Here is a 16,639-nt window from a genome sequence, read left to right on the forward strand (position 1 = left end):
AAATGAACCAGCAGGAGGTGGCATTCCTGTGAGTCAAGCCAATCTTCAATGAGGCCTTCAGCCACCACCCGCCAGCTTCTTCCTGGCACCGGAGGAGTGAGGGACTGAAAATAAGACACAAACCATGCTAAAGAACACGCCAGACGGCATGAGGTTTCCAAAAGGTTGGTCACATCTTAGAAGTCATCTTTTCTGACTCTGTTATCAAAGTCACTTTCACAAACACATGAATTTTGATTAGACGGTTTCTTGTCCTTTTTGTTCTTTTTTTATTCACTGTTTTTAAAAGGACACACACACAGACACACACACACACACACACGGTCAGGAAAGCACGGACACTTCTCTCAAAGTAATTGAAGCATCCTTTGCAAATTCCTTCCTGGAGACAAGGGGCTCCAGAATGCCCTTTGCAACTTAATCAGCCTGCTTAAAGTTCTCTAGTAGAACAAAAGCCTTTCCATGATTGCTTTCTCTTTGATATTGAAAACAATAGAGGAGAGAAATCACGATAAGAATCCCAGACTGATTATGGCAGTGCAGAGTGAAGTGTGTATTAAGAAGTCAAACTTTTTAGAATCATGCCTGATAGCAGCGATTGCGGATTCTCTTGCAACTGCTTGATTAAAAAGAACAGGCCTCAATGATCCTCAAAAAGCAGTGTATGAGCTCAACAGTATTACAGTAGTTGAGAACACTTTGGATTTATCTTGCGCTTTAGGGAACTCAAAGCACTTCGCAGGCATAGCGCCAGAGTGGAGTTTGATGTAGCAATAAAAGAATATGTGCAGAGAACAAGTGTCGGCTCATAAAATGGGACTTCCACCTCTTTCTGTGAGCTCCCTATACCTGTTCTGGGGTTCCCCCTATCCCCCAGAGCATATTTAGAAGGCATGGGGTGCACAGAGGGGGGAAAGTTCTGTTGTGCAAGTGGACCTCATGCCACATACAACAACACAGTCCAAAAACTTCTCTCTGAGAAGCTCTTTTTCCCAACACACTTAGCTGGCAATTTCTCTTCTGGCTTCCCACAAAGATGCTGAATTTCTCAGGCTTGAGTTTGCTGCTCATGAGAGATTTGCTCTGGTTTCCAGTGATGAATCAACAGGTAGCCTAAAACCCTCTGAAATAGAAAAACACCAGTCTTCCGCATTCACCTAGAGTGGAACCTCTCACTTAATGCAACCTTTTCTCTTTGCAAATGTATACTTTTACATTTTTTTTAAAAAAAACACAAGCTATTTTTGATGTCTCCATTATAGACAACAGGGAGATATCTAAAGTCTCAAGTTTTCAGAATCTGAAATGCAATGGATGTTTAAATGGTCCAAAATGAATCAGGCTCCTGTCTGTAGCACTGAAGTGGAATCTGAAGTGACACGACCCTATTGCATAGTTATGGCCTGAGTTTTCTTTATTGGTCACATGAGAGTCTAGCACATAATATATATCAAATAATATCTACTTAAGGAAACTCCATGGAATTTTAGGCATCGTGTGGCTGATATTTGTTTACAGACTGAGCTGCTTCTTTTGCTGGAGGGGCGGACAGGCAAGAAGCACTGAGACACGCATAAATGTATTTCCTCCCTTTCATTTTAAGTAAACATACCCACCCCCAAAGAGATGAATTACTTGTTGTGTGATAGCCTTAAAATATATTAAACACAATAAATCTTTGCCTGCAGGGATCGTGTGCAGCAGAGACTGTGGGTTTTAAATGAGGGTGGGTTCTGCCTGTGAAAAATTTAGTCCAGTCATGATTTAAATAAACAAAACACTTGTTATCAGCATCACAGAGATGAGATATTTTAGTAGGGGCAAATATATATATATACTGCTCAGTGATCTAATTCACAGCGAGATATAGCCAAAGGGAAGGAATGACAAGAGATTAAGGGAAAACGTAATATCTAAAGCATACATTAAGCATAATTAATAGCTGAAAACAAAAACAGAGAGAAAACCTCATCCCCCCCCCAAAGGACAGTGCACTGAAATAAATAAATACATCAAAGTCTCATGGTGTTACATATTCATTAAGTTAAGGGTGGGATACTGTGTACCCCAGCTGGCCATCTATGAGGACTTTTCCATATGTTGTTCTAGACAGATAAATCAGTAGAAAGATGATAACTTCACACATAAGGACTAGTGCTTTGTTCAGGTGCTGACAGAGGAAATTTAGGGACTCAGCTACATCAGTAAAAAAATAAAATAAGATAAATGTGTTATAACACTGTGATACTAGATGGCACTGTAGAGTTTGAACCTTTGCCAATGTGATTTCCCATTATTTGCTTTACAATGCATTTTCCTGAATTATTTTTTTTTAATATATGTGTCTAGATCGAGCCTTGGAGGTAAGCCTGGGGAGGGGGGAATCAAAACATAAGGAAAAATATGTTCAAGAACGAGTGGAGATTGAGGAAATTACTGGCGTGGAGACCCAAGCTTACGGCATTGCTATGATTGCAGTGCAGGCGGGACTAGTCAAGCTTGGCTCCCCACTAGGATGTTCGTTGCTGGAACTGAGATAACCCCATATGCTACGAACTTGTACAAAAGGAGGCATCAAACTTACAAGCATGTCTGGAACGATGAATGTGATATGCAGTGCTGTGCAAAGGAAGTCTTGCATTAAAATGAGGGTGGGGTGGGGGAGATTGTGTGATACATACAAGGCTCTGACCTCCTCTGCAGGCAAAGTATTTTGAGCTGCTGAAAGATGAAGGTCTCACATCTCTCAGCAGGATCCAAAGCAGGGCTGGTTTTGCCATACAACAGGATGAAATGACAAAACCACAGCAGGGTAGGTAATTTCTGAATGGTGCAGCAAGAACCTTTAGTGTTGTCCCTAGCAGAGATTTTAGGTGGGTTTGCAACCATTTGGACTTCTCACCCAACAGGCACATTAGAAGCTGTTATATACTGAGACAGAACATTGGTCTGCCTAGTTTAATATTGTCCACACTGATTGGCAGTGGGGTTCCAGATGTTCCAGGAGACTTTCCCCAGCAGATGCTCAATCTGGGCTGACACTATAGATAAGATGGGTGATAGAAAAAGTGTTCCATCAGATTCACCATTAAGGTGGAGCTAAAACTGCTCCATGCCCTTAGTGATACTGACTCTTAAGAATCAAGCCTATTCCTTTCTGCAGAGGCTCATTCTGCCCACTAAGCGCTGTGACTTCTTCAGCTTCTGACACCTCCTCTTCCCAGTCTTCTCACTCTTCTCCCTTTGACCACTCATCATTGACCCACCACCAGTCCCCAGGCTCTGAGCCTTATTCCCTTGGGGGTTCATCAGCTGATTCCTCCTGCTATTCCTTTGCATCCAACTAGACCATGTGTCAGGGTGCTGTCAGCAGCTCCCGGTTGGTTGCCCAGGAAATTATAAAGACATGGAAAAGTTTCTTACAGTCCTTTTTTATTTCAAGCTTTTCAGAGAGAGGCTATAGAATCCAACCTCTTGGATGAAAGCTTTGTCCTGAGTGAATCTCCACCCCCCATCTCTCCCACTTCCTCATTCGTAATCATCATTACCTCCTCTACAGGTGCTGCTAAGTGCCCTCTGTCTTTGAGCTCTTTGCTCTCCTATTTTTAAGGCTCTCTGGGTTCTGGGAGATGGAGGGCCTGCAATGCTTTCTAATGACAAAGTGTCAGCTGGGTGTTGTTCTGACTCTCCCATGATTTCCCAACTTTCCCCCTCCTCTGCCTCTGAGCTGCTACCTCCCTCAAACCCTTGTTGTAAATCTATACTGTCTTCCTCTTCCTCCTCCTGGGAAGGGTCAGGGTGGGGACATGGTCTCCACCATTCCTCCTCTGCTCAATCCTTAATAATTAGTTTTCTTTAACAGTGGAAGCAGGTTTCCAGAATATACACAGCTCTTCTCCAGGCTTTGATTATGAGAGCAAAATTTAAACATCCAATAGTCTAAATAGAAACAACTGGGTAGTCAGGCTGATGGTTACTTGGTTGCAGAAGTTTACTGGCCATTGCTGTTGGCATGGAGATAGTCTAGGTTGAATGCAAATATGCCATTCTGATGTCAGGTGTGATGTCACAAAGGGGATATGCTTTAAGTCTTGGTAAAGTCCAAAAGCAGTTAACAGTCAGACTGCATCTCAGCACTGTCAAGATGGATCTCCATAATAGGTGATGAATAGGTTTTTTGGGGGATATATTAACTTTTACTATTGGGGAAAAGTTTTAGATTGGTTTGTCAGTTTGTAACCTACAAGGCCAATATATATATACATTCACAACCCTGCACCCATCAAATTATCGACTTTATGTGTGACTTTGGGACTGATTCATACAACCACATTTCCTTTCTCCACTCTATAGCAGGTTTTTCCTCTGTATTTGAAAAAATAACCAAGAAGGAGAAGATAAGGAACCAGAAATATGTGCCCTCTGTCTTTGAGTTCTTTGCTCTCCTACTTTTAAGGCTCGCCGGTTCTGGGAGATGGAGGGTCTGGGATGCTTTCTAATGACAACATGTCAGCTGGGTGTTGTTCTGGCTCTTCCATAATTTCCCAACTTTCCCCCTCATCTGCCTCTGAGCTGTGACCTCCCGCAAACCACAGTTGTAAATCTGGACTGTTTTCCTCTTCCTCCTCCACGGAAGGGTCAGGATGGGAAGGTGATCTCCACCACTCCTCCTCCTCTGCCCAGCCCCTGACACCACGATACTTACAGGTGAATTCAATGTTGCTGGGAAATGTGCTAGTTAGTGCTGTGAAATGTAGCCAATGCCAGGCATGTATTCATCTCAGCAGCACCGACACTTTGTGCTTAGAATTTACCAGGCGGCTTTCCTGCCAGACTGCGTAGCATCAACCATGTAGCTATTTGAGATTACCTAAATAATCCAATTTGTGGGAAAGCAGCTAAAGGGGGAACAGTACAAATCCTGTCTTCGTCTCAAGAATGGAGTGTCAGTAGAAAGAAAATCTATTAATTCTCCTGCAAAGGTGAAACAGCACAGATAAGAAAGACTGGAGCCACAAAAGCTTTGGTTCTGGACTATAGCTATGAACAACTCATTGCCTCAGGCTAGTCCATATCTGAGCAAACATGTCCTGAGGTAACAATACGTTTCCTCAAAGGACATGTTTCATCCTGGCTACTTGTACTTTTCCCCCTTCTCCTCTCCCCCTCACGCATTCATGTTTGGACATGGCCAAACAGTAATTTGAGTTTGCATTACCTCTACCTGGAAGCGAAGATTTTTGCCGGGGAAGGTCTTCCATCTTGCTGGCAAGCTCTTCTCAGACACAAGAAGTGTCGAGCCATCTCAAGCTGCCAAGTGCCAGCCCCTAAGGCAATATTGACATTGAAAGGGAATGGCAAAGAGTTTGCGATTTGTTTTCCTGTGACACACCACTGAAGAACGAGGGTCACTTTCAAAAATGTGTAGGCATGCCGCCGAAAAATACAGTCAGAGGAATTTCAGCTAATATATTGGAGCAGCTAAAAATGTCTCAAATCTCTACCAATAGGTCAGTGATATTTAATTAAATGGTCCTTTCCTGCAGCATGTCCTGGATGTCCTTCAGTGCATTGTCCAAGAATTGTACTTGCTTCCAGACCTATGAAACAACATGAAGCAATGAGATTCGAGCATCTCCTCACTTGGTATTCATTTATCATTTGCTTCCCAGTAGTAAGACAAGAGGAGAGTTCTCCAAATAAGAATATTAGGAAAAACAAAACACAGACATGCATTGGAATAGATGCAGAGTGTGGTGAGTACTGGATGAATTAATACAACGCCAGACCTAACACATTTTGAGCCAACTGGCATTAAAAAAAAATTAGTTTATTCACATGCATCATGAATCGCTACAGCCCACACTGCTGGAAGGGAGCAAACCAGCGAACCCAATCTCCTCTCTGGTCCTCACTGCTGTCCCCAAGTGGTTTATATATATTTCCTGGCTTTCATTAAACAGCCCTTTAATTTCTGGAACTGACTGACTTTGCCCACTCACTGTACTGTGCTGTGTGGTAACACAATTAGGCACAGGGTAAAACAGAAGGCATCATACCAAAGTTAACCCAGAAGAAAATTAACTTTCACTGAAGGTTTTTGAAAGGCAGCAATTTGAGCAGGGGCAGATTTCAGAATAGCTTTAACAATTAAACATAAGAGCAGTAAAGACACATCAATATATACCTAAATCTAGACTTTCTCTCTACTTAAAGCAGTTTCAGCTCATCCTAATCCCTTGGCCAGCTGAGCATCTTTTGTCTCTGGCGCATGAGTCCTCTGCAGCTTTCTAGACTGATGTCATTTTCCTGGTTTTTAGCTCTTTCTCCATCATTATTCCAACTCTCCTCCTAGTCACTAATTAGATTTACCTATGCAGGTAATTTCACTCCCCTCCCACCTCTTGGCCAATCAGAAATGAAGCTGAGTTTTGTTTTCCATAATATTATGTAAGCAAATATCTCCCTTGGCTTTCCCCCCTGTTTACCACAATATTTTAAGGTTTCAATTAGCACTATTTTAGCATAGATCTGGTAGCTCACCTTCAACGGGGGGCGGGGTGGGAATCCCACGGGCAAGCAGAAACCACTGAGGAAACTCTGTGTCTAATAAGAGCAATTATTATCTCAGAAACTGGTGGAAACCAAGGAAGGACGTCATCTTCTGATTGCAGTTCCTGTTGGAAAATTTTATTCCACCTTTAGCTGCAGTCATGGAACTGTTGCATGTCACATGCCTGTTTACATACCAGCACAGCTTGCTGGGAACTTCCGTTGTGTGAATAGCTTTTGCTTTTCTCTGTCTCTCTGAGAAGACAAAGAAAGAGACAACATGTTTCTTTGTCCTGATTTATGAATAATAAATCTGTAGTTGTAGTATGCTTCCACAAGCCTCACGCCTATTCTGTGTAAGCAGTTCACTCGACTGATATAGTGTGCCCTGGCTTTGAAGCCTGGGTCGCTGATTTACATTGGAGCAGAGGCCAATGGGTCTTTGCAGCGGGACGGCTGGAAGGAGACGACTCAGCTGGGGCTAGCCAGCTGGCCTTGTGACCCTCTGCATGCTGGCAGTTCCTTGGGAGCTCATGTGAAATCCTGGCTCATTAAAAATCCTGGTTCCAAGCGACATGCAGCTTTAAAATTAAGATGAGCACTTTAATTCCAGCCCATAAACTGTTTATGGTGGCCTGAGGTACAAACAAATGATGTTATTCATGCAATTAGCAAGTGCATGCTTATTCTATTTTTATTTTTAAAAGTACCGTAAATGCTGAGGTGATCCCCTTCCCTTCATGCCTGACTCCAATCCAGATTCCTGCCCTATCCTATGCCTGTGGTGACTTAAAGAACACCAACACAAATGTCTAACAACAACAACAACAACAACAACAACAACAACAACAATAATTGCTTGACAAACATCATGTAGCCTTGAAATGATACCCTCGCAGGTGAGCTGCACATTCAGGAAACATCCGCTGCATTTAAGAGCATGAATGTTTTGGAGGTAGCTATGTTCTGGGGGCAGATCCCAGCCTCTAAGCTGGCAACACTTAGGTAAAGGCATATTCTTAATAAGCCTCTTCACAGTAATCTTGATAGACCTCTTCACGGCCAAATGCACAACAGGGTTTTGTATACATTGGCCTTTGTCTTTCCAAGATATAAATAAAAACTATATCCTATGTACTCCTAACAGAAGATAGCTCAAACAAGCGAGCCATCCTAAATAAGAATGATGCCTAAAACAGAAAGCAACGCAGTTCATGTGCGTATTTTCAATGAGCATTTCTTTTAATACTACAGAAAGTGAATCAAATTCATCGCTTCACAAGCAAGAGGTTTTTATATATATATATTTAAAATAATATATTCTCCTCAAGAACTGAAGTAGCCATCCTCTTAACTGCTTCCCCAACTTCACAGTAACTAACAAAGAAATGTTTTTTTTTTAAAAAAAAAACTGAAAACAAAAATGTGAAAAAAAAATCAAAGATAAAAGTTCAAAGTGAAAGTATACAAAAGAAAGGGAAAAAATATGATCCTTATATAGAACAACTGGGACTAAGATTTTATAGGGGGGCAGGCGGTTAAGTGTGATTTCTTTCTTGTGTCTTTAAGGCTGCTAAGAAAATAAGAAGGTCCATCTAGGCCAAGATTCTAATCCAGCATTTTAATTTTAATTCATTTTTAGATCCGTTGTACCGAGTCTCCTGTAGATATGACTGTAATTAAGTGGTATGCCAAATTGTTAAAATAAAAACAAATCCAGGAGCCTGCTAGAAGCTTCTGGAAATCTAAAGAAGCAATACCCCTCTCTGTTGTTTGCCACCACTTAAATAATAGATATTCGGAGGCATTTGTCCTGAGCCTGGAGGTAATGGATATAAAACATAAAAGGTTTAATGCTACTTGTGTTTGGGTTAGGAAAGATATTTCTATACTGATGCACTAATCCAGTAGATACGTCTCTTCGTTTGACTTTCTAATTAGATAGCTCTTTGGCTGCATCACTAAGGCTAACATCATGATGCTGTTTAGTAGAGGAATTTCAGCAAGGCTAATCACAGCCCATGGGATGAAGATTTTAGTAACTCTGTTTTTCACACATCTAAAGCTATCACGTGGAGCAATTTAATGCACCAGAATAACATAGGACCCTGTCATCGCCTAATGCTTCAGTTCTTTTATGTTGGCAACATTATGAAACAGCTACTTTTCTTCCTCTTCTGTTAATTGGTTTTAAAGGCAAAAATATATATACAAATAAAATCCTCTTCAAAATGCAGAGAAATATGCCAGCCCTCTAGGTTTGATAAAGTATGTGAGCAGTGCAGGGAAAGTAGCAGGAAGCTATATAAACAAGAGGCAAAGCTTTGATAATTATTGGATGAAGTAAAGATTACAGTGTCACTAATAACTCAAGATGCCAGGAAAGCTCAATGAGCTTGGACTTGAATGTCAGTTTTTGGGGACTTTTAAAACTCACCTCAAAGAAAATAATATTTTAAAATCTGAACTGGATAAGGATTCCTAGCTTCTTCCTCCACTTGCTCCTAACACATGCCTTGGGGAGTATTTCCTGCTGATAAATTTTGTAGGTCCCTGGATTCAAAGCAGAGAATTATGATCTATTAGCATATGTCATTGCTAGCAAAAGAGAGGTCTTGTGGCATCATTCCGGTGTGGAAGTGAATGTTCTCCCCTTCTCCAAGGCTTTTGGTGAGTTAGTGTGACTGGCATGCAGGTATGCACAATGCATTTTGACTCAGGACCAGCCTGAAGGGACAGAACTTGATGTTAAAATGTGGCTAAACTTCCCACAGGGGAATGAACATTTTGAACTCTCTTCCCTTAACATCACACAGAGTAGTATCCACAAGGCTACTTGCAGGGAGAAATTCTGAATACCGTATTTTTCGCTCTATAAGACGCACCTAGTTTTTGAAGGAGGAAAACAAGAAAAAAAAAAAACATTATGAATCTCAGAAGCCAGAACAGCAAGAGGGATCGCTGCGCAGTGAAAGCAGCAATCCCTCTTGCTGTTCTGGCTTCTGTGATAGCTGTGCAGCCTGCATTCACTCCATAAGACGCACACACATTTCCCCTTACTTTTTAGGAGGGAAAAAGTGAGTCTTATAGAGCAAAAAAAACGGTATATCTAGTGATAGACAATGTCCTCCTGATATCCAAATCATTCTCAGAAGTCGTTGCTGAAATACTGGGGAAGATGGAAGTGAATTTAGTTAGCACTTCCTTGTTTTCTAGGCAGCTCTAGCTCTTTCCTCAAGTGATTTGACAAATATGCTACCAGTAAGTTTATGGCAGGGCAAGGTGGTGGTGGTGGAACATGTAGAAATGTTTTTCTATTAAAAGATGGTTCCAGAACATTCCCACAGGGAACAAAACCACTGTGGCTTTCATTCATCAAAGTGCTCCTCTGCCATTTGTCCATTCAGAAGGAGCATTCTTCCAAAGTCTAGTTTCACTGGGTGTCTAACAAGGCAAAGCTAAATGGAAGTTTTCACCTGAGCAGATCCCTCCAAAGACAACAGGAAATTAGGGGAACTAATGAAGCCTTCAAGTAATAATTGGAAAACATTTGCTTTGAATTAGGCATCCCTCTAAGTATAAAAAGTGCCAAATCATTAGCATCAACTATGAAATGAGAGTTGAATTTTATTAACTCCCAAGGAAGAGAGACTTTTAACGTTTCGGTTTTGGGATATGATTCTTCAGCTCTGAAAATCTGCCTTGAATCATAAAGCCTGAGCAGTTTAACACAATGCAATTGCTACATATCATAGTTACAAGACACATTGTAAGAGCTTTCCCGAACACTAGTGCTCTCCAGATGTTGTTCGCATAATCAACACTGGTTGGTGCTGATGAGGGTTGGAGTCCGACAACATATGGAAGGCACCAGGTTCATGAAGGCTGCATTATAGCTAGTATAGAAAAGGTAAGTTATGTAGCTGGGCTATTGGAGCTCATGGACCAGTGTGGCATACTCTGCCTGGAAGTGCCTCTCCAGAAACTCAGGCCAGGTTCTATAACAACTCTGCTAACCCAAGTGAGAGCTGGACCATAAAGAAGGCTGATCGCCGAAGAATTGATGCTTTTGAATTATGGTGCTGGAGGAGACTCTTGAGAGTCCCATGGGCTGCAAGAAGATCAAACCTATCCATTCTTAAGGAAATCAGCGCTGAGTGCTCACTAGAAGGACAGATCCTGAAGCTTAAGCTCCAGTACTTTGGCCACCTCATGAGAAGAGAAGACTCCCTGGAAAAGACCCTGATATTGGGAAACATGGAGGGCACAAGGAGAAGGGGACGACAGAGGACGAGATGGTTGGATAGTGTTCTCGAAGCTACTAACATGAGTTTGACCAAACTGCAGGAGGCAGTGGAAGACAGAAGTGCCTGGGATGCTCTAGTCCTTGGGGTCACAAAGAATTGGACACGACTAAACGACTAAACAACAACAACCCAAGATGCTAAGGATTGAACATGCTGCCTTCTGCTTATATATACCTGTTCGATCACTGAGCTATAGGCCCTACCTACAAAAGATGGTTTGGGATGCTGTAAGGTCACTAACTAGGTATCCTGTGCCTTGTTTTCCTTTTCAAAACTTTCCATACATCTCCCTTGCAACTGCTTCAGCTTCATCAAAATGGCTACAAAAGAGACATTGCACATTCTTGGGTAATTCATGAAAACCTTTAATAAACATTTTTTAAAAACCTGCTGCATGCAATTTTCTTATGATTAGCTCAATCAGGGTATATCCAATTTGGGTCTCCAGCTGATTTTTTGGACTACAACTCCCATCACCCCTAGCTAGCAGGACCAGTGGTCAGGGATGATGGGAACTGTAGTCCAAAAACAGCTGAAGACCCAAGTTGGGGAAACCCTGAGCTGAATGAACATTAATGGGAGTGAGTCCCAACCAAATATAAATGCTTACCATGGAATTTGCACTCAACAAGTGCCACACAATGTTCATTCTGCATTTGAAATGAGACATTCCTTTAGAGTGGCAGCACCTGTACTGTGGAACTCCTTGCCTATGGATATTAGGCTTTCAAGGTATGCTGAAAATGTTTTGGTTTTGGCAGGCTTATTCTGACACATGATTTGGTGGCATCTGCTCTCAAATTTCTTTCAGGTATTTTACTGCTTTTAGATGTTTTTGACATTTCTTAAATGTTTTAAATGTGTTTTTATTTTTATTTGTCTTTGTATTGCAGATGTGTTTGGAGCATTGAGCGCCTTTGGGAGGAAGAATGGAATTTAAATGTAATAAACAGAGCAAACAAACAACCAATCATAAAAAAAAAAAAATTAATGGGAGAGGGAATTAGTATTACAACATCATGCTTTTCCCCCAACCCAGTGCATGGTCATTAGAATATGCCTTCCTTTGTCCTACGCCTCCAGACCCACACCAGCTTGCTCCTCCCATTCAACTCTACAGGAGGTTCCCTCTTCAAATGTTTCCACTTGACTCAGGAGCTAGCTATACATACAGATCAGGAAGTGGTGTAAAGATGAAATTAGCCACAATCTGTATGCACCCTGCATCTTGCGTTTTCATGCATTCTCCTGTTTCTCACCCCCATGCCCCCCTCAGCTTTGGTCCAAATTGAGTGAAAAAGGAGAATTACCTGGCTCTGTTTCAAGATGGTAATATGTATGTACACAGGCAAAGTGTAGGAAAATCCTCCTCAGGCTTCTTTAAATATAGTCATCTTGTTAAGAAAAGGGTCATTTATAAATGTTTTCATTTTTTTTTTTAAAAAAGTAGGCACTTCCTGCCTTTATTATAACCTCTAAAGTAAGCAGCCATCCTCCAACAATCTTCCCCCTTTAACGTTCTTGTTACACCTAAGCGCACTTTTATTTCCTTCCCCCTCATCTTTCCATGTTAAATCCATTCATTACTCAATCACTTCTGTGCTGCAAATGGCTTCCACTCATTACACACAAAGGAAGAATAATTTATGAATAGATTGCCTCTTACTGTCAGAGGGCTTACCACAGCACTGGCCTCTTCAGCAAAAGTGCAACAATTGCCAGCATTATTATTATTAGGATTAAGACTTGTTTGTTGTAGGGCAGTTATTTTGCAAGGCAAGTGTGGCAACGGACTGTAATTTTTTGAAGAAGTGGGATTTAAATTTTATCCACCCCCCCTTTAGTTCTAAGAATTTATTTTCTGTTATTACTTTAAAATAAAGTAAGAACACCATAAACACTTTTTACTTAAACCCAATTGAAAGAATAGATAGTGCTAAACCTTGGAATCAGTGTGTGTGTGTGTGTGTGTTGTAAATGAACTCCCTTCACTTTGGAGCAGCTAAAATGTTTGTGAGTCGAGGCCCCACTCCCCGCTTGGTGATGAAATAAGACACATGGAGACAAGTATTTTAGGTTAATGGGCTGAAAAAGGCCACAACTTTATTGGTTACAGAATGTGAGAGGTATTGGCTTAGGCACTGGATGAGAACAGACTATACTTGACTCCTGCCCACTCTGCAGGGAGTCACACAAGGGTTAGCAACCTGTAGGGGAAGAAGAAGTAGAAGAAGAAGAGTTTGGATTTGATATCCCGCTTTATCACTACCCGAAGGAGTCTCAAAGCAGCTAACATTCTCCTTTCCCTTCCTCCCCCACAACAAACACTCTGTGAGGTGAGTGGGGCTGAGAGACTTCAAAGAAGTGTGACTGGGATAAAAACAAAGATGAAGGATTTGCTGAAATATCTATTTGAATTAGAATACAAAGAGGGGAGGTGTGAGGAGGTCAAGGAGATAAGTTAAGAAAGGGAGTTATATTAAGGTTTAATATTTTTTTGTCATTTTGATTGTATCTTTTTTTTTCTTTTTTGCTGTCTTTGCCTTTTTTATTTTTATTTTTCTCTTGGATATGTTTTGTTTTTGTACATTGTGTTCCTTTTTGTAATCTTTTAAAACTTGAATAAATATTATTTGGAAAAACAACAACAAAGAAGTGTGACTGGCCCAAGGTCACCCAGCAGCTGCATGTGGAGGAGCGGAGGTGCGAACCTGGTTCCCCAGATTACGAGTCTACCACTCTTAATCACTACACCACATAGGCCCCCAACAAGGGGGAGCTTGTTGATGCGAATCAACTGGAAGCTTTCCCCTAGAGTCACCGGAGGGTCAGGACATGGCCCTAGCCACCACCTGGGCATCACACTGGAACCACGACCACTGGATTCCTTTAATGGAATACCCTTCAAGGAGAGGGGTAGGTGATGGCCACAACCTCCCCTCCAACACACAACATATTTCCAATGCCTAACCACCAAACCTTACAAAGTTGTGATGATCTGCTTTCTGCCAAGTGGAATAAATTCCTACCAGGCCCCTTGGACAACCAAGACGACCAACCGAGGTCCATGACAAGGTCAGGTGCAGAAGCAAAACCTAGAGGGAGGGAGAGAGTGTGATGGTTTGTGTATGCTCTTCACAATAAGCACCCTCTGCTCATGCAGAGAGATATTTACATTCTTTATTTTACATATCTACAAGCAGCACAGTAGAATCATGCATCCGAATCGTCCGGTTCAGATTCAGGGAGTGGTCTTCTCCTGCTTCTCCTCCAACAGAAGATGCGGGGGAGCTTCATGGGACGTCTCTGATCCCTGTGCTTTAACCCTCTCCTTTCCTGTGCTGAAAGCACAGGCTTAGGCTCTCCGCCTGTTCCTGAGCTCCCTGTGCGGTGCTGGGGCTCTGCTTCAGCATCAGAGAGCCTTCCCACCTTCCTGGCTCTCTCCCTCTTCCCCTCCTATCACTTCTTCTCCATCTCCTTCTGACTGTTCCCACTCTGACTCTTCTCCTCCCCTTGACTCAAAGGTGTTCCTTGGCAGTCCTGTAACAGGGAGGGAGAGTGATCTGAGGAAGCCTGGAAACAAGGAAGGACTCGTGGGCCCGCGGCCATTTTAAAACGGCCAAGCCACGCCCACCAGACAGCTGGATTGGCTGTCTGGGGTGCATGGCGCGGGCCCAGGACTCCATTGATGCAGGGGGGGCAGCCACACGCCCCCTGCAAGTGCAGGAAGCGATTCCCGCTCACAACCCCTCCCCTCCTGGAAGAGGAGAGGCTTGGCCAAAATTTGGGTTAGCTTAAAACTAGCTTCTCTCAGTGAGAGAAATCTCCAATATTCCACATTGCCTGGTTCTCGGTGTTATGTACTGAAGTTATCACCCTGGGCCAGCAGGGGGATAATGTAGATAGTTTTCACTCAGGTCCACGTCAGTTATTTTAGGCGGGAAACCCTGGGTTGTTGTTGCTACAATGTTGACAGCCGGCTGCCTATAAAAGCAGGCTGGCTGAGCTGTTTGCTGTTCAGTTCTGCCCAGCTTAAAAATAAAGAGCTGCTCTGGAGAAATCGCTGTTTCGTCTGCTATGTTCACCCACAACTTAACACTCTCCTCATCCACTTTTGTATTTTGCAGGGGAATGGGGGGGGGGGAATGCACAAACTGTGTCAATGAGTTCATAAACATATTTAAAGCACACTCAAAAAAAGAATGCTGGGGACTGTACCTCTCAAAGAGGTACAGTTCCTAGCACCAGTAACAAACCACAGTTCCCAGGATGCTTTATTTTCTTTTTTTTTGGGGGGGGGAGGATTTTAGATTCCTAAATCCAAAAAGGGATTGCAATTTCATAATTAATTACCTGCTGCAGCTATTCATGTGTTATGTTTTTCTTTATATTTTATTTATATAACCTCTTTTTGGGGGGGGGGGAGGCGTAAGCATTTCACCGCTTCCTAATCATGATTTATGATGTCAAACAGTAGTCTGAACTCTTCAGCAGCAAAGCTGTTTGCTAAATAAAAATTAATCTTAATTATGGTTAAACTAGAATGGCATCGTCAACCAATTCAACTGTTTCTAAATTTTGCTAACGCTTCTGAAAGGAAAAAAAAAAAAGAGAGAGGAAGGGAGAGGAGGAAACACACAAGAGGAAAGCAAACCCTCATTTGGAAGCAGGGAGATTAACAGCTTTTGGCTATTACTAAAAGAATACGTCACTTTGTTAGGAGAAGCCTATCTAAAAACAAAAAGCCAACAGTTTTCAATGGCAGAATTTTTTGGAAGGAAAGACAGATTCACAAATATTTCATGTGCGTGTGGAAAGAAAATCTTGACTGAAAGTAGAGAAGAACAGGCTTGCAGGCCAGAGACGTTGGACCTCTGACATGTTTCATCAGAACAGTTTGTATGTTAACATGCTACTTCTGAATACTGAAACGAGCCAAGGTATGCAGAAGAAAATACATTGTGCAAGTTTGTGTATGTGTTCTTCATTCTATCTCTCTGCTTTTCCTATAACCATTTTGTTGGTAGGATTAAGAAGGTAGCATCTGAAAGTTGGTGATGGTGGTGGTGGTAAGAGCAGGGCTGCCCATAATATGAGGTCGTTTGATGGCAGTCACCTTGGGCAGCAGAATCCCAAGGTGGTTAAATGGGACAGGCCGGCCCAAGTCAGGGGTATTACAGGCTATACTCGCTACCTTTACTCTGAGAGAGTTAAAATGCACAAATATTTCTTTCCTGAAGAAGGGAAGAACACCTATACCAGGGGTAGGCAAACTAAGGCCCGTGGGCCGGATGAGGCCCAATTGCCTTCTCAATCCGGCTAGTGGACGGTCTGGGAATCAGCATGGTTTTTAAATGAGTAGAAGGTGTGCTTTTATTTAAAATGCCTCTCTGGGTTATTTGTGGGGCCTGCCTGGTGTTTTTACGTGAGTAGAATGTATGATTTTATTTAAAATGCATCTCTGGGTTATTTGTGGGACATAGGAATTCGTTCATTTACCCCCCCAAAAAATATTGTCCAGCCCACCATATGGTCTGAGGGACAGTGGACTGGCCCATGACTGAAAAAGGTTGCTGACTCCTGACCTATACTTTCCATAGTAGCATCTAATGTTTATCTCTTTTGAATGGGGTGTGTGTCTGAAACTCCTAGCAGCCAAAAAGGGCAAGGATCAAGAGGGCATGAGTTGGCTGGGCTCCTTCAAGTGTCTCATCCTCATCCTCTAGCTACAGAAACTGAAACATTGTTGGCATCAATCAATTCCAGTCAGCATAGGCAGT

The 16,639-nt window shown here is 42.2% G+C and overlaps 2 long non-coding RNA genes across 2 annotated transcripts in view; one reads left to right on the forward strand and one right to left on the reverse strand.

The window, feature by feature from the left end:
• LOC309348118 overlaps positions 1-16,639 on the reverse strand; it is a 361,967-nt gene that overhangs the window by 246,714 nt on the left and 98,614 nt on the right. The gene's annotated exons all lie outside the window — the stretch shown is intronic.
• Positions 3,914-11,825, forward strand: LOC309348110. The gene is made up of 4 exons (XR_014159160.1): positions 3,914-4,161; positions 4,637-4,707; positions 5,673-5,756; positions 11,753-11,825. It is a non-coding gene; the product is annotated as an uncharacterized lncRNA (long non-coding RNA).

The sequence above is a fragment of the Podarcis erhardii genome (assembly GCF_964252035.2).
Source record: "Podarcis erhardii genome assembly, chromosome: 8".
Classification (NCBI taxonomy): Eukaryota; Metazoa; Chordata; class Lepidosauria; order Squamata; family Lacertidae; genus Podarcis; species Podarcis erhardii.